General features: G+C 37.5%; 1 long non-coding RNA gene across 2 annotated transcripts in view; it reads right to left on the minus strand.

Moving 5' to 3' along the window:
- Positions 1–2,897: 2,897 nt before the first annotated feature.
- The window catches only part of LOC122202087, a 39,971-nt gene continuing 16,989 nt past the window's right edge, over positions 2,898–25,879 (minus strand). The window contains exons 3-6 of one of the 2 annotated variants that reach the window (XR_006194454.1): positions 20,075–20,131; positions 4,204–4,289; positions 3,989–4,060; positions 2,898–3,218 (exon numbers count right to left, since the gene is read on the minus strand). This is a non-coding gene — a long non-coding RNA (uncharacterized LOC122202087). The remainder of the gene's footprint in view (positions 3,219–3,988; positions 4,061–4,203; positions 4,290–20,074; positions 20,132–25,879) is intronic. The other variant, XR_006194456.1, reaches the window with a different exon arrangement.

Consider the following 25,879-nt stretch of genomic DNA (forward strand, 5'->3'; position numbering starts at 1 on the left):
GTTTGGAGGGGGTTCATAGAACATTTTATGGGGGAGCTCTGTAACCACTTCCTCTCTAGTATGCATTAACTTCTTTATTTCTTCTATGAAACTAGTCTATTTTGTTCTTGGATTTGAATTTAAAATTTTCTTAACTGTTATTCTATTTGGTTGTATTTTTTTTCATGACTCCCGAGGGATCATTTCGAAGCCACTGCTTGAAAGTTGAAGCTCTCTAATAAGTCCTTTTATTATTTTTTAATGTAATTTATTTATTCTAAGACAGAGAGAGAGAAAGCACGAGTGGGGGAGGGACAGAGAGAGAGGGAGAGAGAGAGAGAGAGAGAGAGAATCCCAAGGGGGGGGTGGGCTCGAACTCACAAACCATGAGGTCATGACCTGAGCTGAAGTCAGACACTTAACCCACTGAGCGACCCTAGGTGCTCCACAAGTAAAGTACTTTTCAATTGATAGTTAGATAAAAAAGAAAGGTTTCACACAGTCTCACCACAAAGTAGAACATTAAACAATATCAACACCATTCCAAAGCAAATAACTACCATTCAACTTTCCTCCGGTTCCATCCAGACCTATGTAACTAATTCTTCTTCTGATCTGGAGTCAGCAGCTCACCTCCTGAAATCCTCTGCTGCAGCAATAACCCTGACTCAGTCCCCATATGTGGGGTGTCCGCTCCAGAAGCAGTGCCATCTGGCGCTGGCCCTACTTCGGGTATCAATTGTCCAGAGTGCTTGCTACAACCCTTTCTGCCAACATTCGGAGAAACTGGTCTTATTTATCGTGTCTCCCAGGAGGTTTAATATTTGCTCCGTAACTTGTAGCAGGAGCTTAAGAAATAACAGGAGAATAATGCTGACACACTATTGAGAGACAATATAAGATCAGAATGGAGGAAGATAGAATTCCTTAGTGGGGCATAAAATATAACTATACCACATGGAGTCAGTTAACGCTTACTCTGAGGGTAAGACGACATTACAACCAGTGAGGGTATTTGCATACCTTCCAGACTTTCGAACCTATCCTACGAAGCATATGTTAAGATTTTCAACAGTGACAAGTATATTTTATTCCTAGAAACAAACTTTTCTTAAAAATAAGTTTGTTAACAAATACTGTGCTAGAGTTTTCACATGACTTATCAGAATATTCTTATATATTAGCTGTAAACGTAATATACAGGATATATATATTTATATTAAAATTATGGTCTTGGGGCACCTGGGTGGCTCAGTCGGTTGAGCATCTCACTCTTGATTTCAGCTCAGGTCATGATCTCTTGTCATGTGAGTTCAAGCCCCAAATCGGGCTCTGTGCTGACAGTGTGGAGCCTGCTTGGGATTCTCTCTCTCCCTCTATTTCTCTCTGCCCCTTTCCCACTCGCTCCCATGCATGTGCTCTCTCTCTTTCTCTCTCTCAAAATAAACATTAAAAAAATAAATAATAAATAAATATTTAAAAATAAAATAAAATAAAATATAATAAAATATAATAAAATAAAAATAAAATGATGGTCTTGATAAAAATACTTCTCAGGTGCCTGGGTGGCTTAGTTGGTAAGCCCCGACTCTTGAACTGGCTCAGGTCGTGATCTCATGGTTCATGGGATCGAGCACCAAGTAGGGCTCCACACTGACAGCCCAAAGCCTGCTTGGGATTCTTTCTCCCTCTCTCTCGGCCTCTCCCCACCCTCTCTCTAAAAAAAATAAATAAACATTTTAAAATATTACTTCTCATTGCCTTATTGAGCTCATTAAAAATATGGAAAATATCAATGTTTTCCAGACCTGCTGAATTCACTGTCCCTCCGTACTCATGCATACCTTCCCTCATGGTTACAAATTACTAGAGTGAGACTTTGGTGTTACCTCACAGCCACTTTTAATTTGGGACCTGATTTTAGAAAGCCAAATCAAAAAGGACTATCAGAGAAGAGTTATTATTACATCAATAGATGAGTATAAGTCAGAGGAACCTCAGGACAAGAAACCATTGCTGCCTTGTCCATACAATTAATATGTTAGACAATATTCTTCAAATTAAACAAACCCCCAATTATTATAGATTTGATTTTTCATGGAAGTCAGAACTTTTGTTCAAAACAATTCAAGAACATGATAAAATTAATATCAAAAGCACAATAAGTCAACAGTTGCTCAGGACATGAGAGTGTTCTGCTGAGAACCTCTGTTTTCTGGACAAATATAAGAACACTGATATTTGCTGTGTTTAAGAACAATTTTCTCCCGAAGGTTTTATTCCTTTCCCTTATTTATCAGTTACTTTGATTAATAATGACAATATACATATGCACATTCTTAAAATACATACACATGTAATAAAACATAACAGTAGCTTGAAGCATAGCAACTTTAAGCATATTATGAGTAACTCGTATAGCACACAGAATTTATCACTTTATTTATAATATACTATGTTTTTAAAGACAAGAAAAATACGCAAAACATTGCTTTGTGACTACTTTGATTTTCTCTCTTTATAGGCCTTAACCTCCCTTAGAAAATATCCAAACAATCAAAACTTAATCGATTTAAAACAATACAAAATGGGGGCACCTGGGTGGCTCAGTCAGTTAAGCCACCGACTTCAGCTCAGGTCATGATCTCACGGTCTGTGAGTTCGAGCCCCGCATCGGGCTCTGTGCTGACAGCCCAGAGCCCGGAGCCTGCTTCAGATTCTGTGTCTCCCTCTCTCTCTGCTCCTCCCCCACTCACGCACTCTCTCTCTCTTTCAAAAATGAATAAACGTTACAAAAAATTTAAAGCAATCCAAAATGGTGGAAATTCTATGTATTTTTTGATATCTCAGAGTAACACAATCACTGTTTGTAAAACGGCTGTCAGAGGGAGAAAACACTTACCGATCTTGCCTGGTCACTGACTTCCTCCAAAGGCCGATGAACATAGAGGATCAAGCAGTTTATTTGGGAGGTGAAGGAAACAGGGACAGAGGGTGGAGGAGGGACACCTGTTAGAGGAAGTCATCTGAGGGTCGTGACCACCCGCTGACCCACCAGCTGGGCCTGGGCAACGGGGCTTCCTCACCCCCTCCTTGTCCTTGGAATGCACGCTTGCTGGCTCTTCCCACGGTGGGAGCCCTTTTCCAGGATGCAGCCTTGAGAGAGCAGTGCGGGGTGGAGACCGTCTGGTGCAGGTTCCAAACTCTCTCCGGAGCTTTCTGTGTGAAATCTCCCATAGCTGGAGGGCAGGGAGAGAGGCAGGGCCTCCAGGCTGGTCGGTGGCAATTTTAATCAGCAAAGGAAACTTACAAATAAGGCTTGGGGGGGGGGGGGGGGGAGGGGGGAGGGCAGCAAGAGGAGTGGTTCCCCACACCTGCCCTCCAAACCTTAAAAGCTTGTAGAAAGGCCTTAACTGGGTGCGGTCACATATACCAAGCAGGTGTTCTCAGCATCACAAGGCTGTCTCGAGGCTGTGTCCTTGGAGCAGCCTCTGAGAGCAAGAAAGGCAAGCCGGAACTAAGTTCCAAAGATGGGGGGTTGGGGGGAGAAGCCTCCCGGTGCCGGGGTCCAGCCCAAGGGTCATCCCCTGGTTGTGTGGTTTCAGTGACCTTTCCCAACGTGCAACATGTGACTGAACTCTGCTAAAGCTTCTACACAGGGGCACCTGGGTGGCTCAGTCGGTTAAGCGTCCGACTTTGCTCAGGTCACGATCTCACAGTTTGTGAGTTCGCCCTTGGTCAGGCTTTGTGCTGACAGCTCAGAGCCTGGAGCCTGCTTCAGATTCTGTCTCCCCCTTCTCTGCTTCTCCCCCATTCTCTCTCTCTCTCTCTCTCTCTCTCTCTCTCTCTCTCTCTCTCAAAAATAAGTAAACATTAAAACATATTTTTAAAAGCTTCTATGTAAACTTTGAAAATTCTATCTGGCAGGTGCGGGGACCTACTTGTCTTGCAGCGGAAGGACACAAGCCTTGTAAATAGATCCCCTTGCTTGTTAAACTTGCCTACCTACCCATCTAGGGTGGCCTGCCTCTGTCTTCCCTCTCTCCTTGCCCTCTGTGTACTGGGCAGTTGCAGATTCCTCCTGAGAACCACCAAGGTTGCAAGCCAACAAAAGAGGGAAGGTAAGACAATTAACAAACTGCTTTATCAAGCCAGGTATCACCCTGGCTCAATGCAGCTTAAATTCTGCATATTAATTTCTGGGAGTCGGTGGAGAGCACATACCTCTGTGTTACCACACCCAAAGGGTATTAAGTCATATCTAGTGGGTGAATTACGTGTGGCTGATCTTGGTGGGATCTCCAAGTTTTCTATAAGAAAAAAAGGAATAACAAGAAGTTAAATCTCTACTTACAATAAGATATAGGAGTGAGTCCAATTTAAAGAACCATGAGCTTCCAGAATAGAAAAGGAAGGCAAATTATCTTAATTCAGATTATTGTATGGTAGTTGAAATTTTTGACTGGGTAATACTGGTTTCATTAAAAAGCAGACTGTTTTGGAGGGGTGCCTGGGTGACTCAGTTGGTTGAGCCTCTGACTTCTAGTCAAGCCGTGATCTCACGATTGGTGAGTTCGAGACCAGCATCGGGCTCTTTGCTGACAGTTCAGAGCCTGGAGCCTGCTTCAGATTCTGTGCCTCCCTCTCTCTCTGCCCCTCCTCTGCTCATGCTCTGACTCTCTCTCCTTCAAAAATAAATTAACATTTAAAAAAATGAAAAAAAAGGAAACCTATCATGGTATATTTCAAAATGCACAGCTTTCAGGATGCTGCTGTTATTCAGACTTTCAGAAAACTCTTGTTACTTGTGACTTAGTGTATCTCAGAATGCAAAGTTTTTAGAAATATGTTTTCTGAATTACAATATATACTAATAGTGTCCAAATGGCTGGGGGAAAGGAAAATATATTAATTTTTCTCTACTATTTTCTTAATGATGACAATATTTTCAAATGAGAAAATATAGTAATTGACATGTAATAGAAAATATTTACATGCTCTAATCTTCTGTCACAGCATATATTTTTAAATATTTCAAGTATGATGAAAGATTAACATTTAGGTCAATATGTAATGCTGAAATGGCAATATCCATGAAAATAACTCATTCGGGTGATTACAGGATGAACAAATAATATTTATAAAAAGCTACTTTGCTTGTGGCTAAATTAGCTCGTGCACGAGCCCTGAGAAGTATTGGCAAATAACTATTCCTCTGTCTGCTAAATAATAAATGTATTTTGCAATTACAAGAGTACACTGGATTTAAGATAAAGTAAAATGTTAAAGAGAAAAATAAAACAAAAATGTACTCAGGAAAAATCTAGAAAACATGCTTCCCAATGCACCAAGAATATTTAAATTCTAGGTTTCACACACAGTGATTCCCTAGGTACTGTATTATCTTCCAAGTCCTCAGATGGTCTCAAAAATTTTACTACACGTAGGTTTCTTAACTATAAGCAGTAAAAAAGGGATTAACTCCAATGTCAGGCCTGCTCTTGTTTTGGTAAATTAATTTTTATGGGAACACATCCATACCCATTCACTAATGTTTGCCTATGACTGCTTTTGTGATACAATGGCAGGCTTGAGTAGTTGTGATAAGGACTGCAAGCCCAGAAACCTAAAATATTTCCCATATGGCCCATTACAGAAAAAGCTTTCTGATTCCAATTCCGTGTTAATGATAACAATTTTAAAACTGGTATAGACCATAGTAGGGCTGATTGAGAATGTCTAAGAAAAACTCATCCTCAGCTATTTATTTATTTACTTACTTACTTTTCTTCTCTGAAGGTCAAACAATATTACTTTATTTATACACTAAGATTTATGTTGCATAGGAGCCAGACTTTAAACTTTAATACCAACTGTTGTTCCAATGAGCTATTTTGATTATATATGAAATTACTTCTAAGTTTTAATATAGACGTATTAATTAGCTATTGCTGTGTAATAAACCCCCTGAAAACTCAGTGGCATACAAACATAAGCATAGTTAGGGGTCTGTAGGTCAGATGGCAGGGGTGCACATTGGGGTACATCTATGGATCTTTGGTGAATTTATGCATGTACTCGTAGGCAGGTGCAGGTCAGCTGGGTAATGGGTAGGCGAGGATGACCCCACCTTCTCCTGAGTATGGGCTCTCATCCCATCGCTTCTCATTGTTTGGCAGAGATCCCAGAGGCAACAGACACGTGAAAAGCCTCTTGATACCTTAGTTCAGAATTGAGGGTAAATTAGAGAATTGGAGAACTTTTGCAATCAATCTACCATACATGTTAACCATTACAACTAAAAGATTTTTGTAACATTCTGGGGGGGAGCAAAAAATGTACAAAATGTACAAAGTACGTGCCAGGCAAAGAGTGTTAGAGAATTTGGACCATTTTTGTAATCAACCTACTACCAATGTCATAACTTACACCTGAATAATTTTATATCACTTTTTTTCTGGAGTAAGTAAATGTTTCACATTTCCTCATGACCTTGTTTCCCTTGAAATACTATGGTATTTTTGGAAATTCTGAACTAAATGTTTAGGATATTTGTTAATGGTTTTAATTCATAGATTTATTTTTTCCTTCTGTGATTTGAAAGGTAAGATTTTTATGCCACAGGTGAAACTTTTTAGAATTCAAGCTGCAGATAAAATTTGTCAAAACCATAGCTATCCACACCTTCAATCAAAATCTATCCCTTTAGCATGCTTAGGAAGCTGGGGTATTTCTAAAACAAGCAGATTATTGGGTTCTAGCCATGGAATTTTTATTTATTATGTCTAAAATGGAATCCTGCTTTTGCTTAAGAGCCATGACTCTAGAAGTCTAATATGTCTGAGTACTTCATTTAGTTCAGAATAAAACTGTATTCAAGAAACATAAAACTTATTAGAGAACTTGCTGGTGGTACTCTGCTTTATATAAACCATTTCAAATCAGGGTCACTGTGTCAACCAAAAAACATCAACCGCAGAAATCATGGGGGTATATCTAGAAACCACAGCAATTTATTTTGGAGCACTGCCTCTTTAATTAATATGGCATTGATATTAAAATGCAATCAGACTTATCCCTAGGTGGCAGTGCAGAAGATACTCTTTTCTATCGGAGACAGAAGGTAGTATTTTCTATCAGAGAAAGCTAGTGTCAGGGGCCAGAGCTCAGCAGGCAATGGGCGAACAGGAAGGGAACTTTGCCTAAATAACAGGATAATGGAATATGACAGCATGAGCAACAAAATTTGAATAGGATTTTATATTTCATTTAAAAGTTATTTCCTCATTTGTTCTTTTAAGTTTGCCTTATTTATTTATTTTGAGAGAGAGAGAGAGAGAGAGAGAGAGAGAGAGAGAGAGAGACACAGAGCAAAAGAGAATCCCAAGCAGGCTGCACATTGTCAGTACATAGCCCAACATGGGGCTCAAACCCAGGAACCACGGGATTATGACCTAAGCTAAAATCAAGAGTCAGACACTCAACTGATTGAGTCACCCAGGCACCCCAAAAATTGTCTTCACATTTGATACTCAAAACAACACAAATGAAATAGTTGCTATTGTATTTTCACATAACAGATGGGGACTCTAAGATCACAGTGTTTCCAGTAAGTGCTTGCCCAAGGTTCCACAGTAGGAAAAAAATGCTCAAGACAACACTCATCTTCAGATTCTGATTGGCTGAATTATATTGTGCCTGTAGTAAAAACCATAAGTGAACACATAAACAAAGTCAGGTTTATTTATTTAGCTTCGGCAAGGTTGAACACAATCCAGTGGAAATTGGAGCATCTCAGTAAGAGGGACTGAGAAAGGCATTCATAGAGGGTTGTCTGCCTAGCTCAGTTGATGGAGCTTGCAAATCTTGGTCTCAGGGTTGTGGGTTTGAGCCCCATGTTGGGTATAGAGATTACTTTAAAAAATCTTCAAAAAAAAAAGGCATTTGTAATAAATTTGGGCCTATGCTAGATAATTCTATGGAAAGTGGTTTAAGGAAGCAGGAGCCAGTCCTGGACTAAAGTTATCAAAAGGAGAAGCAGGGTTACAGTAATAATAACACAAATAATGATGCAATCAGTTATGTGTCATAGAATTGATATATTACTACACATACATATGCCATAAATGTATGTATGATTCTATAAATAAAATTATATATTCATTATATATTTTAATGTGTATTTTCTATAAATGATGTACACTACATAAAATATGTCACTATTATAGAATATATTATGCATATTATAACATATAATATTAAAGTAGTATCATGGTTAATATGTTATTATTACTAACATAATTTTTACTAATATTTATCCCGGATGCTGAAGGAATAAAGTGAGGCTAGCAAGGTCATTGGTAACAAAACAAACATCATTCATGTCAGACAGAAGAAGGAGATATTTGGGCATCTCTGTGGTTATGAAATGACCTCTTTGTCTCATTCCGTGTACTCGCAGAGTCATTTCTGTCTGCCTTGTTGATGCTGTGTTCAAGATCACTTGAGGAATATAAAGGTTTAGCTGCCATTTAATGCAAGCTGAGTAGTTTTTACAGATTCTTAATGGGTAAAGTACTTAAAGAGCTTTCTAACAATAAACAAATGCAATAATAGAACCATTTTTATAAGGTAACAAAATACACCGGTTAACAGAACTCAATCAGATACAAATTATTTCGAGGAAGAAAAATTCTATGTACTACCTATCTTTTTTTGTTATCCGAGTGTAATTAACATATAGTGTGACATTAGTTTCAGGCGTATGATACAGTGATTCAACAATTCTATACATTATTCAGTGCTCATCATGATAAGGATACTCTTAATCGCATTCACCCATTTAACCCATTCTCCATATGCACCTCCCATCCAGTAACCACTAGTTCTCCATATTTAAGAGTCTGTTTGTTTTTTGTTTGTCTCTCTTTTTCTTTGTTTTGTTTCTTAAATTTCATGTATGCGTGAAATCATACGGCATTTACCTTTGACTGACTTACTTCATCTAGCATTATACCCTCTACATCCATCCATGTTCCTTGCAAATGGCAAGATCTCATTTTTTTTATGGCTGAGTAATATTCTGAGAGAGAGAGAGAGAGGGAGAGACATAGATATATACATAGATAGATCACATCTTCTTCACCCATTCTTCTACAGATGTACACTTGGGTTGCTTCCATATCTTGGCTATTATAAATAACACTGCAATAAACATAAGGGTGCATGTATCTTTTCAAATTAGTATTTTGTTTCTCTTTGTGTAAATGCCCAGTAGTGGAATTACTAGATCATAGGTAGTTCTGTTTTTAACTTTTTGAGGAAACTGCCTACTGTTTTCCACAGTGGTTGCACCAAACTGTATTCCCAACAGTGCATGGGGGTTTCTTTTCCTCCATATCCTCACCAACCCTCTTACTTCTTGTGTTTTTTATTTTAGCCATTATAACAGGTGTGAGGTAATATCTCATTGTGGTTTTGATTCGCATTTCCCTGATGATGAGTGATGTTGAACATCTTTTCATGTATGTTTGTCATCTCTGTGTCTTCTTTGGAAAAATGTCTTTTCATGTCCTCTACCCATTTTTAAGTGGCTTATCTGGGTTTTTTTTATGTTGACTTGTAGAATTTATTTATATATTTTGCATATTAACCCTTTATGGGTTATATCATTTGCAAATATCTCCTCCCATTTTGTGGATTCGGGTCTCCCATTTAGGTCTTTAATCTATTTTTAGTTTATTTTTGTGAATGGTGAGAAAAAGTGATCCAGTTCATTCTTTTGCGTGTAGTTGTCCAGTTTTCCCAACAGCATTTGTTGTTTGCCTCCTTTATCATAGATTAATTGGCCATAAAAGCATGGATTTACCTCTTGACTCCATTCTGTTCCTTTGAACTATGTGTCTATTTTTGTGCCATGTACTACTTATCTTTAATGAAAGCATAGTAGTTTATATAGTTAGACCAAAACTTAATTGATTTTCATTGTAGCCAAGTACTTTGTGTTGTTGTTTTTGTCGTTTTATTGACACACATAGTCAAAGCAGATGCAAAGATGTCAGGGCCTGGATACCGGAAATAAGTAAATAAATCAAGGCTCTGTGGGGATGCCAATAAATTGTGAAGTTAAGAGTTTTTAAAAGGATGTTGTTAATGTTATCAAAGAGAGCAACATGACAGATACAAGTCAGAAAATCAGGAGCTTAAAATGAATGAACACTAAGCTAAGGCAAACAACATATGATGAGATGTTTCTTAAATTTAAAATTAACCATCTCACACTGAACATGATCAAAAAACAAAAACAATTATTATTTATAAAGACAAGCAAGAAAGTTGGCAACTGTACAAGAGAAACACGGTTCATAAAGAAGAAATTAATCTAATCAAAAGATCACCCACAAACACTCCTCATTCTTTGTATTATTCAACATACTAGACAGTTTGGAAAATTCTATTGTAATATCCAGATGTAAGATATTCTAGTGTTTCATGTCCCTGAAAGCTAGACTTTACTTTTTGATATCCTTCATCTTGCTCAGTTTCACACAAACTTTGATTTCTCTAAATAAAAACATTATAACGCATCAAATTAATCAAATCAAATAATTGAATCACTCAGAACTCTAATTACTTTGATTAGACCCTTAAATTATAAGGTAGCTTTTCATTATCTAATCAATTAATGTCACCTGTCTACAAAAACAAATAAATATGGAAGGGCGTTTTAGTAAGTTCATTTTACTAAATGTATTATTGTATATTCATTAAATGATAATTAGAAAATTTCCTACGAAAACAACATTATGTTTAAAGTCTAGAATTTTTGTGGAAAATGATCTTTCTTATTCTCTTTGGCCCAATACATTTTTGCTGACACTTGAAGAATCCGCATTTAGAAATAGTAACACCTAAGATAAAAACAAATGCTTAGGAGGCCAGTATTCCTTTATTTTAAGGAAAATAATATTGAAACATCCTGAAGCAAGTCTTGATGGTCTATGTTACAGGATATTTGACTTGTATACAAGAATAAAATTTGTAAGATGTGTTCTGTAGAATATAGAATAGCCTGATCTGCTACATCATCACAATATGAAATGCTTTTCAATTAAAAAAAGTCTCTATATTTTTACCAAAGAACATATGAAAGTTGCAACTAATAAAGAGTGGCTCACAGCCCTAGCTTCACATAAGATCCACCTGTAATAATACTAATGCCCCACCCCACACACACACACAAAAAAATGTTCCCAGGGGAACTCTGTCCCTTCCTAATTAATTTTGAAGAATGGAAGTGCATGTTATTCCTGATTTCCTGGTATTGACAATGGAGGGTTAGAAGCTGAGTTCTAAGGCATTAATTAGTCCATATTCTAATGTCAAAGGATCAGCTAGTGTGGCACCTGACAGCAGTCCAGGGGCTGTTGATACTTGTCATTTCAAGCAGGACCAGAGATAAAAACCCCACGTCACCCTCCTCACCTCTGCCAACCTCTGTATCAATCGACTGTTGTTCAACCTTGCTGTTTCTCCTTTACTTTTTGGGGTATCATATGCTATATTTCTTTATATTTTCTCCACCTATTTAATGCACATATTATTAAAATGTAATTTAAATCAAATTATGGCTTTATCCATCACTTTTGCTCTTGCTTCTATTCAATCAATGTTAGCTGAGTCTTACTCTATATTTTAGAAATGTCTTTGTTTACCCTTCCTCCTTTTTATTGGAAACTATCCATTTTCCCTCCTGTCTGGGGAGGGTAGTTAGTGGTAAATTCTATTCTGTTATCTAAAAATGTCCTTATCTTCCTTCTTTCCTAAAAGATCTTTTATCGGGAATAGAATTCTAGATAAACAGATATTTTTTTCGCTAATTCAATATAGATGTAATTCTATTATGTTCTACCTTCCCCGTTGCTATTGAGAGGCTGTTAGTCTATCCATACTCTGAAAATGACCACATCTCCAAACTTATCCACCAGCTTAACATCTTCTCTTTGGCTTTGCTCCTCTACAGTTTCTCTGGGATGTATCTAGGCTAAGATTTGTCTGTGTATGTGTGTGTGTGTGTGTGTGTGTGTGTGTGTGTGTGTGTGTGTGTGTGATTCTGAAGTTTTAGCTTCTTCATTCCTTTAATTTTCTAGATCGTTCTAGATGTCCAGAGATCCAGATCACCCTGCTTCTTTTTCACCTTATTTGCTTCACTATATTAAGCAAACTCTAAATGTTATCACTGCCATATATGGTACAATTGACCATAACGTCAGAATTCAAGGTTTCTGGAGTGTGGCAGAAACCCTCTGAGTGAAAGTTAGTTCTGGCACTTGCTTTCCTCCCAGGGATTTTGCTTTCACTGTGTTTTGGATCTGAAAATTTCTTATTTTAATGCCCACTGATCAGTACACTCTTCTTCTTTAAATGTATTTTATCCCATATATTACTTGTTTTAATTTTCAGGGTCACTGAAAATATCAAATACAACAATGCATAGATATTTGAGAACCAGGAGACCTGACTCTTTATAAAGAGGATTATGATAAAGAGGAAGTTAGGGACTCCCTATGTGAGGAGGCAGAGCTTGCAGGGTGTTTAAAGCTCCCTTCCCCTTTGCTCCTATTTCCCTCCATGGGCAGATAAGAGACAGGGCAAGGTGCTGTGTTAGACTTGTTCTCCTTCATTCAAAGTCCTGACTTAACGATGTTAAGTCTCCTGTAGGATAACGATGGTTCAGAACAAAACCAACAAGAAGGAATGTTCAATCACACCATATAAGTAGAGTCCATTGTTTTCATTTTTCCCTTCCCAAAATACAACCCTAGGAGAAGTCAACAGAGAAGAAGCCTGTGTGTGAGATACATGAATCCACATCCCCACCTCTACTGCATCACAGTCTCTCCAAACCATGAATCACAGAGGCACCTTTGAATTAAAAGTGAGACTGAATAAAAATGCATTAAAATTGAATCAAAAGTAAAATGGAATCTCCTAATAATTAAACTACCTAAAACTGTGAGATTGAACTGAGCTGTTGCCTCCTATCATTTGGTTTCTCAGAGTTCATTTCATATTTCTGTGTGCACATCATCGGGCTGACTTGGATTAGGTGCCTATCCCATGGTCAAGGTGCAGCGAGCATTGACACTGATTCTCCTACCAGGAGTACATGATGTGGGGAAGGGGTATTTCAGTAAGGGGATAGCACCATAGCCACAAAAGACAAAGGGAAAGAGATCATGGCAGACAGGAGCACCACATGTCCATGACAGATCACATTAAATTAAGATGTTACTGGAATATGGAAAAGGACGGTAAAGTTTGTTATATAGAAACAAATATAGATATAGATATGATATGATGGGGGAGTAATATGGCTGTACACAAAAGGGACTCCAAGATACTAGGGACTTATAAATTTAAACATGAAAGTAACTTGGACAAAATTGTGAATAGACTAGTTTGAAAAAAGGCAAAGTCCAGATTTTTTAATTTATTTATATTTTTTAATGTTTAATTATTTAGAGAGAGAGAGAGAGAGAGAGAGAGAGAGAAATCCCAAGTAGGTTCTGCGCTGTCAGCGCAGAGCCTAACGCGAGGTTGGAACCTGTGAACTGTGAGATCATGACCTGAGCCACAACTCTCAAAGGTGCCCCTCAAAGGTCCAGATTTTATATGGGATGTTAAATTTGTGATGAGTACATTAAGAAAAAGAAACAAATGCATCTTTGGGGATAAAAAATGCAAAAGTTGGGACACCTAGGTGGCTCAGTCAGTTAGACTTGGTACTGGCTCGGGTCATGATCTCACGGGCTCATGAGTTCCAGCCCTGCGTCAGGCTCTGGAATGACAGTGCAGAGCTTGCTTGGGATTCTGTCTCTCCCTCTTTTTCTGCTCCTCCCCCACTCATTTTCTCTCTTCTCTCTCTCTCTCTCTCTCTCTCTCTCTCAAAATAAATAAACTTTAAAAATGCAAAAATTAAAATGGCTATCTATCTTACTGTCTTTAAAATCACATAAATAATGACAGTAGTTTGGTTTTTTTAATATGACATTTATTGTCAAATTGACTTCCATACAACGCCCAGTGCTCATCCCAACAGGTGTCCTCTTCAATGCCCATCACAAATGCCAGTAGTTTGAATAACTATATTATACACAGGCATATACACAAATGTGTGTTTCTGTGTTTTTAAGTTAGGATTACACATTTCCTATGATAAAATACAACTTTCTTAGAAGCAAAGAAATTATTTATCCTGAATAAGTAAATAAATATTTCAATGCCATAGCTATTAATAAATAAATTGATTAATTAACGTTAAATTGTGTAGGAGTTCTGATTTGACCTTTTTAAGCAGGTATGATCAGTGTTCTAGAAAACTGGTCATTGGTAAATAACCAGAAAATAGAAAAGAGTACTTTGAAACCCATTGTATTTTGTTTATTTTATTTGATTGTCTCCTTCCCACTCTTCTAAGGCAGAACGGAAGAGCTCTTTCCCAATGTCAGCCAATAGCAGGCATTTTGCCAGACAGGCAAAGTGGAGGTAATATCATAAAGGGTAATGACTAAATTTATTCTAGAGCCTCTGCTTCTATAGCTTTGGAAAGAAAGTGATTCATAGCTGAGAAATCAGAATAATGCAATCAAAAATCCCTGTGGTACCATTCTTGACCTTTAAAGCCAGTACACATTTGCAGAATGGAAAATTGAGCAGGAAGCATGCTATCAAACACTTGCCTAGTGGTGGTTGGTGCTTCACCAGCTAGACAGTGTTCCTTATTAATATTTCAGAACCTGATGGAGCAGGTGCCCTTTGTAACCAAAGATCATATCAAGAACAAGAAAACAGAGTGCCTTGAAGGAAGTCAACCCAAAAGTACTCACCTAGTTACCACAGAATATTTTTTAAAAAACCCAACTTGGAAATATTTTTGAGAAACGTTTCAGAAAAAAACTTTTCAAATGGTGGATTTAACTCAGAAGCTTCAAAAGCTATCATGTATTAGGTATTGAACTGCAAGAACAGAAAGACATTGATGCTGATATATGTACAGAAGTTTCTTTTGTGCAGATAGATGATCTTACGAATACTTGAGAAACTAGAAAACATGCTCTTCCAAGGTGCACGCATCTGGAACTAGAAAGTTAGAAACCGAAGCCATCCTTTCTTTCAATTTCTACTTCTCACTGGATCATCTAATGAACTCTCCTAATTCTCGCCAAACACAAACTTGATGAGCTTTGCCTTTGCTTATCTCCAATGTTTCAGCAGGCCATCACATCCACTCTGGCTTTGTATCTAAAAGACCCTCAACACTTAATATAACCTAATTAGCCTAGACTCTAAGGTTTCTAGCCCGAATCCTTGCAGAGTCAGAAAGATTCACCCATCATACCATATAGATTAGGTTTCTTGGGTCAAAACTCCACTCCTATTATGCTGTTAAAAGAGTTACATGCTTTAAAAAAGTGGTAAAAATAGGTGCAATTTCATTTGGCTACAGATTATATACTACAAAGGGAGTATAGATAGGGAAGCACTTGTCAGCTTCTCTGCTAAGCTTAGCAAAGTAAAGTAGATTTAGGGTAGAAAAGAGATGACTGGTTTACCAGTCTAAATCCAGTGAGGTAATTTATTTTACAAATCAATGAGGAGGTATGTTGTGATCTCCAAAGTAAACACTCTGAAAATTTGTATAGAAGAAGTATACTCCCTTGACTTTTTGTCTTTTTTAAGGATTATGAAAAAGAAAAGGAAAAAAGGTGGAAGGTGGCCCAATCACTTTCGTAGAGTCCCTAGTCAAATTAGCAAATCCTTTGGAGAAAGGAAAAGCATCGTGGATCATCAGGAAAGACATGCTTTCTGAATGTAGATACAAGTAACAAGACCTTCAAAAGCAGAGTCTGATTGTCTTAGAGATCCACAGATTTTAATAATTCTCACAAACTAAGTCAATATTCCTGAGTGGGCCTCCAAAGTCCTCCCCACCATCTGGCCTCCACGAACTTTCCAACTTCAACCTCAGCCTTCTCCTCCTGACTGCCTGCTACACTGACTCGTTGTTGGTCCCTGTACGTAACATGTTCTTCATGCCTCCCTGGCCTGGAACACCCTGCCCTTCCCCTTCTATGTGATGAACCCCTGCTCATCTGGTCAACAGAAGATCAAACCTTCCTTTCTATAGGAAACATTCCCTGACTCCCACAGAAAAGCCTAGATGTTTCTTCATCCATGATTGCCACAGTGCATTTCACATAGCATTTATAAAACAACGATGTATTTCTTTCTTTTGTCTTTATGTCTCCCTATAAAAAAATTTCAAAGTCATTGTATAATTTACAGCCGACCATAATAACCAAAAATAATGAAAATATTAAAATAATGGTTCAGGTCTTCATCATTCCCCAAAATAGCTGTCTTTTTAAAAAACGTCTTCTCAATTCTTGAACAACTTGTTATCAAATAAATAAATAGAGCATACAGTATGTGTTCAACTGATGTCAAAACAGTGACCCCTGTTCTTTATCCCTACCCATGCCCTCTCACCCTGAGCAACCTGACTTTAGAATGACCCTGTGACCTGCCTTAGCCCTTAGTGTTCATTTCTGCTGTCTCTCTTGGACCCCTGCCTGTAATGAGAAATAAACCGGGGCTAACTTTCTAGGGCCTGAGGAACCATATGGAGCTGAGCAAAGGGAAGTAGGCCCAGCCTAGGTACTCCCAGACCAGTGAGCTCCTACGAATCCAGGCACAGACTCATGACAAGCCCAGCCCAATCATAAAACCATCAAACCAAAGTAGGCACATGTGTGATACTAACTTTTTATGTTTGGAGCCCCTAAATTGGGGGGTGATTTATTGCTCAAAATAACTGACACAAAACACTGCAGAATTTTAAAAAGAAAACTATCCCCTTACCTTACGATAGGGAACACATGCAGCAAAGATCAAAATTGTATTTAAATATTTTATATAGAATAACAGATAAAAGAATCAATATAAACCGGTATCTAAACTAGGTTAAAAATCATATATTCTTTTTTATGGAAATATTTTTGTCACATTATTTCGTGAAAAACAGTTATCACTACATCGGGGTTTTACGTTCACATAAAAATAATCAAGTGTCATAATAAAAGTACTTTCTTCATAAGAGCGTAAACACTTATATCAATATCCCATTTTTTTATACTGCCATCCAGAATCCAATTTTCTTGTAAAGTTATATTTAGGCTCACAAAAATGATTGAAAATGTATCTTCCTCATTTGATTGCCTGGCTTTGCCATTTCTAAAAATGAAAACTAAAACATTAGCATTGTTCTGCTCCTTTATCCTATTTTTTCTTTTCAATCTCTTGGATGAAGGACTTATTCAGATCAATATCCATGATTTATAAAGCTATTTCATTATCTGTAGTATTATTTGAAGATTAATAATCCTTCTCTTAAAATATTACTATCTAGAAACAAAGGTGAGGAAAAATCTGTTTATCTTATAATAGTAAATGTCACCACGCATAGCTAAAAAGAGTTCATTTGAATCATGCTTTCTATTTCAGAGACTATAAAAGTCACATTTACTTTGTACTGTATGGGGACTTCAGTATTAATTTGATTAACTCCCTGCATTAGTCTTTTGTTTTTTAAATAAATCATAATGCATCTCCTTTTTCCTAAAGGAAAAGGGCAGAGATTCAAGGGCCTTGGCAAGTTTTTTAAGATTGGAAAGTTTAGGGGCGCCTGGGTGGCTCAGTCGGTTAAGCGGCCGACTTCGACTCAGGTCATGATCTCACGGTCCATGAGTTCGAGCCCCGCATCGGGCTCTGTGCTGACAGCTCAGAGCCTGGAGCCTGTTTCCGATTCTGTGTCTCCCTCTCTCTCTGGCCCTCCCCCGTTCATGCTCTGTCTCTCTCTGTCTCAAAAATAAATAAAATGTTAAAAAAAAATTAAAAAAAAAGATTGGAAAGTTTTAAAGTGTAAGGACGTCAAACTAGATATTTCTGAATAATAATATTTATGTAGTAGGTGGAATTTGGAAAACTCAGAGCCAGGTATGAAAGAAAAAATGTGTAACTATAGAAGGTTTTACACTGCACTTAACTTATCCTTAAGGCTTCAATCACAGACTGCAATGATTATCACTTATCCATGGGATCTAAAAAAGCCAAACTCAGAAACAGAGAGTGCAATGGTGGTAACCAGTAGGCAGGGGTAGGAGAACTGGGGAGATGAGTACAAACTTGTGGGCGCATGGATGGCTCAGTCACTTAAGCGATCGACCCTAGATTTCGGCTCAGGTCATGATCTCACAGTTGGTGAGTTCAAGCCCCGCACTGGGCTCCACATCGACAGTACAGTCTGCTTGGCTCTCTCTCCTCCTGTCACTGCTCCTGTTTGTGTTCTCTCCCCCTGCCCCCCGCTCTCTCAAAATAAATAAATAAACTTTTTAAAAATCACGTAACTTAAAAAGAGCACAAATTTGTAACTACTAGATAAATAAGTCTGGAGATCGAGGCACAGCTTGGTGATTATAATCAATAATACTGTATTATAAACTTCAGAGTCACTAAGAGACTAGGTCTTCATGGTTCTCACCAGAAAAAAAGAAACGATAATTATTGATGTCATAAAGGTGTTCTCTAATGCTAAGGTAGTAATCACCTTGCGATATGTAAATATCAAATCAAAACCTTGTACACCTTAAACTTACTCAATGTTTTATGTCTATTATATCTCAATTTTAAAAATTGTCAGTCCAGCTCTGATCTCTTTACTGAGCTTTAAACCCAAGCATCTAATTATCCACCAATCATGAGTACACCAATTTGAGTACACTACAGATCAAACAAACCAAACCTTCCTCTTCCCCACAAGCCTTAATTCTGTGAGCAACATCGTGATTCTGTTCAAACACTCTGTTCATACCACAAACCTGGGAAGTAGCCTTGACTGTTGTTTTCATCAGCGTCTACCTCCTCTGTTTGAAGTCCTGCTATGTGTATCTCATAATTACTTCTCAAACTTGTTTGCTTCGCAATTTCATTGATCTAATTTAGGCTAAAATCATATCACCGAAATTCAAGCCACAGTTCTCCAAATGACCACTTGACTTTTATTGTAACCAAATCTGAATTCCACCATTTCCAGACCAGTGGATTTGGTGTTTTAACAAAATCCACCAGGGCCTGCATATTCCATGTCCTGATAACTCTCCATGTCCTTAACTCTCAGGGCACTGTGTTAAGCTACTCGCAAGTTCCATAATTCTGTCTCCTATGCGGGACTTTGCAAATTCAGTTTCTTCTTACTGGAACACTCTCACATACTCCTTCGTTCCTTGGAAAAATCCTACTTGGTTCCAGATACCACGTCCTCCCGGAAGTCTTCCTTCATGCATGAGATTGCATACGGACCTTCGCATTGTCCCCAGAGCGTCCTGTGTTTCTCTCACATCACATCCCCACTCTCTTGCTTCCTTAACTGTATCTCCAATTAAGTCTTAGAGACTACAACTTTTTATCATCCAGCATATTAATAGCATGGTAATATCTCTAATGCTCGGCAAAGTTCCTGGCTCATAATGAAAGAAAAAGTCAAGTTGGATAAATCAAATAATGAATAAAAAATATAATAATTTAAGTGGATAACCCTGATTTGTCCACTGAGTATTACATTCCCTGTGTCAGTTTGTTACACTGAGTATTTTTCTTAATAAACCCTACAAGATTAAGTATACTGGGTGAACCAATAAGACAGATTGTTATAGTAGAAAGAATCCTGAATCAAGTCAGGATAGAGGAGATCCAGTTTTGAGATATGTTTACAGCTGTGAAACCATCACCATAATCAAGACAGTGAACTTGCCCAAACCTTATCAAATTGTACACTTAAAGTAGTGTAGTTTAACGTATATCATACATACTTCAATAAGGTGTTTTTTAAGAATACCATTAAATTGGTCAACGGAAAACAGTGAATACATGGGAGCTTTAAATATGATACATCAATATATAACATGCATTCATTCATAGAGACAATCAGATGGCAACGGCATAACAGAAGAGTTGAATTGTTAAAAATACCACTCACCTTGATTGAGTACACGGTATGTTTCTTTCCACCATATACTCTTCTGTCCATCCTCTCCTGTAAAAGGTATCATAGCAATGCAGAGAAAGACACTTAATGTTTTCTTTGCTACCAAAGAACATGTTGTAAGCCACTCCATGTGGTCAATCATGTATTCCATTAAAATTAATTAAAAATAAGGAAATAGTGAAATTGCACTTTAGACTTTTGGAGCCGAAGAGAACCTCACAGACAATCTGGTTCAGAGTCCTAATGTCACAGATGAGCAATCTGAGATCCGGAAATTGCCTCAGCTCTAAAAGGCCACACAGTGGGCAGTTGGAAATAACATTCATATCACCCATTTCAGAATTCCCCTGTAGAAGGGCTCCTGGCTGACTCAGTAAAGCATGTGACTCTTGACCTTGTGGTTGTAAATTCGAGCTCCAAACTGGGTGTAGAGATTACTTAAAGAAATAAAATCTTTTAAAAAATAACAAATTCACCAGTAGAACACATTGTCAGAGTTCTTTTTTTGTCGTTCTGAGTAGTTTTTTGATACAATTCCTTTTAGGGGGGAGCAGGCAAGGGCAGAGGGAGAGAGAAAGTCTTAAGTAGGCTCCACACCCAGCACAGAGCCCAACATGGGGCCCGATCCCAGGACCCTGGGATCATGACCTGAGATGAAATCAAAAGTCGGTCACCTAACCGACTGAGCCACCCAGGTGCTCCTCAATACTGTTTACCATTTAATCAAATTCTGTATCGGCCATCTTCTCCAAAAAAAGAATACAAATAATATATCACATGAGGAATTTAATTCTCTCCACTTAGGTGAAAATTAAGGCTACTTCTTGCTGCACACATCCATTTTCACCACTGCCTTACAGTTTCTCTCAGCCCCACCAATAGAATTACCCTGCTGAACTTGTATTCTTCTGTAAATGTAAATTATTATATTAACATGGTAGGTGATTGGCCAGTAGAAATATACATAATGAAATTTTGGATTAGGAGAAGTCTGCCTGAGAAATCTATTTTTTACTGAAACACTTACAGAAAAGCAACCACAGAGGGTAATCTCAGTATTATATTTTCCATCAGCACTCTGAAAGTTTACTTATTGCCAACGACTTATTTGAGGCCCAGGCATTGAGATTACGGTTCATTTAAAGATAAAAACTTGACAGTGGCTCACCTTAAATTTACAATGTATAAGCTTTCCATCGTTAGGCAATATTCTTCTATGGTAATAGAATATCTGCCTGCAAAAAGTTTTTGCATTAATCATTGCTTTGACTCTTTCATTTATATGAGCACTAAAGCTACACTTTGTAAGACTGAAAGGCATCTCAAAGAAGGAAAATGCTCTTGACTGCTATGCTGACTGGTATTGTTTCCTTATTTATAAAACCACAAAAATAAGTCATTTTCTCTTTTCTTCTTTCTTTACTTTTTTTTAGGGAGAGGATTATTGTTGCTGTTGTTATTGCTTTTGACCAGTAGGGAAAAAAGACGGACAAGGAAAAAACAGAAAAGATTGTTTTACTTTTTCCCAGTTACTCAAAGAGCTGCATAAGGCATTCTATAACAGTATCTATGCTATGATTCTCATAAAGTCACAGCCCTAGATAAGGGAACTAATTGTCAGATTTTCCTTTTCACACAAAGCAGCTATTGTATTCATAGCTTTTAATTATCACATTATCTTTAATTATCTTTCAATTAAGTTATGCAAAAAAACACAACGCGAGTTTGGCAATATTTAGAAGCATACAGGGTGGTTTCTGTTAACCACTAGAAATGATTGTAGTTCCCTTCCACATCTGAGTATCCCACTCAAAATGCAAGGATTTTTGTGATTATCACAAAGTTGTTTGTACTCATTTAAAATAATTCACTCAGCTCAGACAACGATTCATGAATTCACACAATCTGCTTGTTTCCAGTAAGTACCCAACTGGTCTGCTTTAGTTTCAGTAGGGGTTAAAGCAGTTAACTCGGTGAACTCCCATATAGCCGAGTTACGTAGCATGACGTTACCAAACACACGCTGCCCATTAATCAGGATTCTACTTGAACACCATACGCCAAACTAGCTAGACAGCTCATGGGACACCTGTGTGTATATTACATGAGCATAGCTCAACAGATTTTCACAAAGCGAACACACTCATGAAACCAGCACCCAGATCAAAAACAGACATTTTCACAATTCCAGAGACACATCTCTCCTTCTGGGCATTATCCGTACCCACAAGGCAACCACTAGACCCTTGTAAGCATGGTGTGATTTTGACTCTCTCATAAATGGAATCGTATAGAATGTTTGCTTTTTTGTCTCACTTCCTTTGCTCAACATTAGTTTGATGATAGTTATCCATCTTGGTGTATATAGTTGCAGTACCTTCTCATTGCCAATTAGTGTTTTAACCGGGCAGGCTTTTTAAGAGTTGAAAGTCAACGTAGCTTATATATAATAAATATATTTTGTTCTATATGTGACAGTGTAAATGTATCTGCCAACTGGCAAGCTTTTAAAATAAAAATAAAAATGTGCTGCATTTTCCTGTATGTACCACTATTTCCTTACAACGTTTTCCCTTTGTCTTTTGATTAGCTAGAGAAAATTATAGACAAAGAGGTAGCGTGAAAGAAAAATAGGAAATCTCTGTTAACCCTCCTCCACAGCAAATATTAAAAGTGCTATATACAAAATAATTACTTTTCAAATTTATAACATTCCTTGGTTTGCATTATGTCTACTCTCTTCTGTGTAAGGAGGTTTTACATTTGCATCATGCTTGAGAATAAAGCTTTTTTTTTTTTCATTTATATTCCACAGAACTCTGTTAGAAAGGGCAGTTATCTCTTAAGTACCTCTTATGTCTTGTACAACACTAACTATGGTGTGATATTTTTAGAAAGCAAACATCAGCAACTACAAAAAATACTGTCATAGTTATTGTGCTTAAGGAAAATATTGGGGAGCTGAATATTACCAAGGCACCAGAAGGTGCAGGGCTAAGAAAGAGTAATCACATTGGGAGGAAGCAATAGTCGGGTTTTCACCACAACTTTCATTCTCTGTCTTCATTTTGAAAGTGTCATTTTCACATCCCAGCTTTTCTTATCCCTTCTCCCTCACCGTCCCCCAAATGGGACTTTGTGGTTGAAATTGAACATGACGTGGGGAAGAATGAGACCTATTAGAAAATTATAGAAAACAACTTTCAGGCAGATAGCTAAACCCAGAGATAAATTTATCAAAGGTAAATAAATATCCCTAGACTGTAAATCATCTGTGGAATCCCCTTAGCTGGTAATGAAGAGCCACATCCTCATCCAGGAGGGCTAGTCCTGGCCCCATACAGATCCACAGAGGCAGGAAGTCCTTCTTGGAAGAGCAGGCTCCCCAAGCAGTTGGTTGGTGGCTGATGTGTAAGAGTCTGGAGACAAGTAGTATGATTTGTCCATGAGGGATGAGAATCATGGGTCCCTCCATAGGCTGTGCGAAGTTTGTGATAGGAGAGGACCAGAAGGGAGAAAGTCAGGACCAATATCCTAAAGGACATCACCCAGGGAAATAAGGATCTGATGTATATAATGGGCAAAAGTCACCCAGTCATTGATTATTACAATGAACAAAGCAGGGACCTGGTAACAAGGTAAAATCAGCTGTCAGTGGATGGATATTCAAAATTTCAGCATTAGAAAATCTGGTTTCAATATGAATTATTTAGCACTTATTCTAGGATTCCTTATACATATGCTGGCTGGGGATACAGTTGGCTTTGGGCCTGCAATACTGCTGATGTAAGACTTATAGCATTTGACAGCCACTGTTGGAGGGTAGCAGCTTAACATAACATCATTCAACTGTTCTTTCACTCCCTTCCTCTCTATAAACCTGGAAGGTTGAGTAAGATCATCTCTAAGGTATTTTCGTGGTCTGCAACTCTCCATTTTTTCATCTTTTTATCATTTTTTCACATAATCCTTTTAGAGGTTAGCACCTCTTAAGGTCATCTGAACCATATGATTCTGAAAATTCAGACTCATTGAAATAGCAGAATTAATCTAGCCATAAAAATAGACAGAGGTCAGCACAGTATCTGAGGCCAAAAGGAAAAGGCAGGAAAGACTGTGATGAGAAAATTATGCTCGACCTCACCTTTCTATTTCCTTTGGCTTTGGCTTTTATTGGATGCTATATTTCTGGGGGAACCATTCCCGTTTGCTGCAGGTAAATGGTTGTGTTCTGAATTTATTGAGACGGGCAGCAGAAGGTCAAGGTATAGGCCAAGGGTAACTAAAACAGGGAAAGAGAACATTTGAGAATGATGTAGACAAATGCAAACTTTGTGGATTAGGCATGTGTTGGGTGGAGAGTGGTGAGCATTTACAGAAAAATAGAACAGGCCTGCTTTTAAGCAGATCAAGCAAAAGAAAGCCCCAAGCCAATTTATTTTATTCATTTCTTCCATCCCTGAAGTTGGCCTGGGATGCTACAAATAATTCCAGAGAAAGAAAGTCCTTAAAATCATAAGCCATTGTCTGTAGAATGTTTGCATTATTCATATACTTAACTAGTTTAAAGAGAAAAAAACAGCTTATAATTTTTACATAATACTAATTTAGTCTCTGGATTTTTAGGAAATAAGTAGGTAGCTGATCCAAATAGATGACACTTTTTTTCCGCTAATGTAAATGGTCAATGATATCTTCCATTTAAAAATGATTCTAGGAGCGCCTGGGTGGCTCAATTGGTTAAGCACCCAACTCCTGATTTCAGCTCAGGTCATGATTTCACGGTTCATAGGATCAAGCCTTGCATCAGGCTCTGCACGGAGAACACAGAGCCTGCTTGGGATTCTCTCTCTTCCCCTCTCCCTGCCTCTTCCCCACTCACTCTTTCTCTCTTTTGCTCTCTCTCTCAAATACAAATAAATATTTTTTTAAAAATTTTTTAAATCAAATAAAAACATTCTAATGGGTTTAACTGAGCCCAGATATTCTTATGAAAAACAAGCAAAAAGGAAATAAAAAGTTTCAAACTCACCATATATTATAGTTTCCTTTACAACAGATACACTGTTATCACATATTAAATAGCATAGGAATGCTTTCCTTCTTAATAAATATTAAAAGCATTCAATTGGAATACTCTTTTAATTTCATATATAAAACATGTAACTTTTTCTACTAGATTCCAGATTGGTTAAAGCAAGAAACCTAATAGATGGTGTTTAGATAAAAGCCAAATAAACTTTTGAATATGAGTTCATAATTTAAGTGAGATGCTATTACAAATGTATATATAAGTATTGACTGGTCAGTAGCCTGCTAAAAGAATGCAGTTCATATGTGTGTGTAAAGCAAGGGGCTGCTGTTGAAGAAAAACAAAGTTGTATTCTCTTTAAACTTTTTAAATTTTGAGATAATTGTAGATTCACATGCAGTTGTAAGTACCAATATAGAGAGATCTCATGTATGCTTTACCAGTTTCTTCCAATGATAATATCTGGTGGGACCGTAATATAATATCACAACCATTATAATGACATTGGTGGAATCCACAGATTTTATTCAAATTTCACTTGTGCTTGTGTTTGTGTGTATTTAGTTCTATTCAGTTTTATCACACTTGTAGGTTTATGTACCCACCAGCACAGTCAAGATGCAGAACACTTCCATCATTTAAGGATCCCTATGTCACCCTTTTATAGCTGTGAATCATTTTCATTTCCCAAATGATGGAAGTCAAAATGAAAATGAAAGAAAAAGACTTTAAGGAAAATGAAAAAGGTAACAAACTAGGAGGAG

This window comes from Panthera leo, chromosome A1 (assembly GCF_018350215.1).
Source record: "Panthera leo isolate Ple1 chromosome A1, P.leo_Ple1_pat1.1, whole genome shotgun sequence".
In the NCBI taxonomy this organism is placed as follows: domain Eukaryota; kingdom Metazoa; phylum Chordata; class Mammalia; order Carnivora; family Felidae; genus Panthera; species Panthera leo.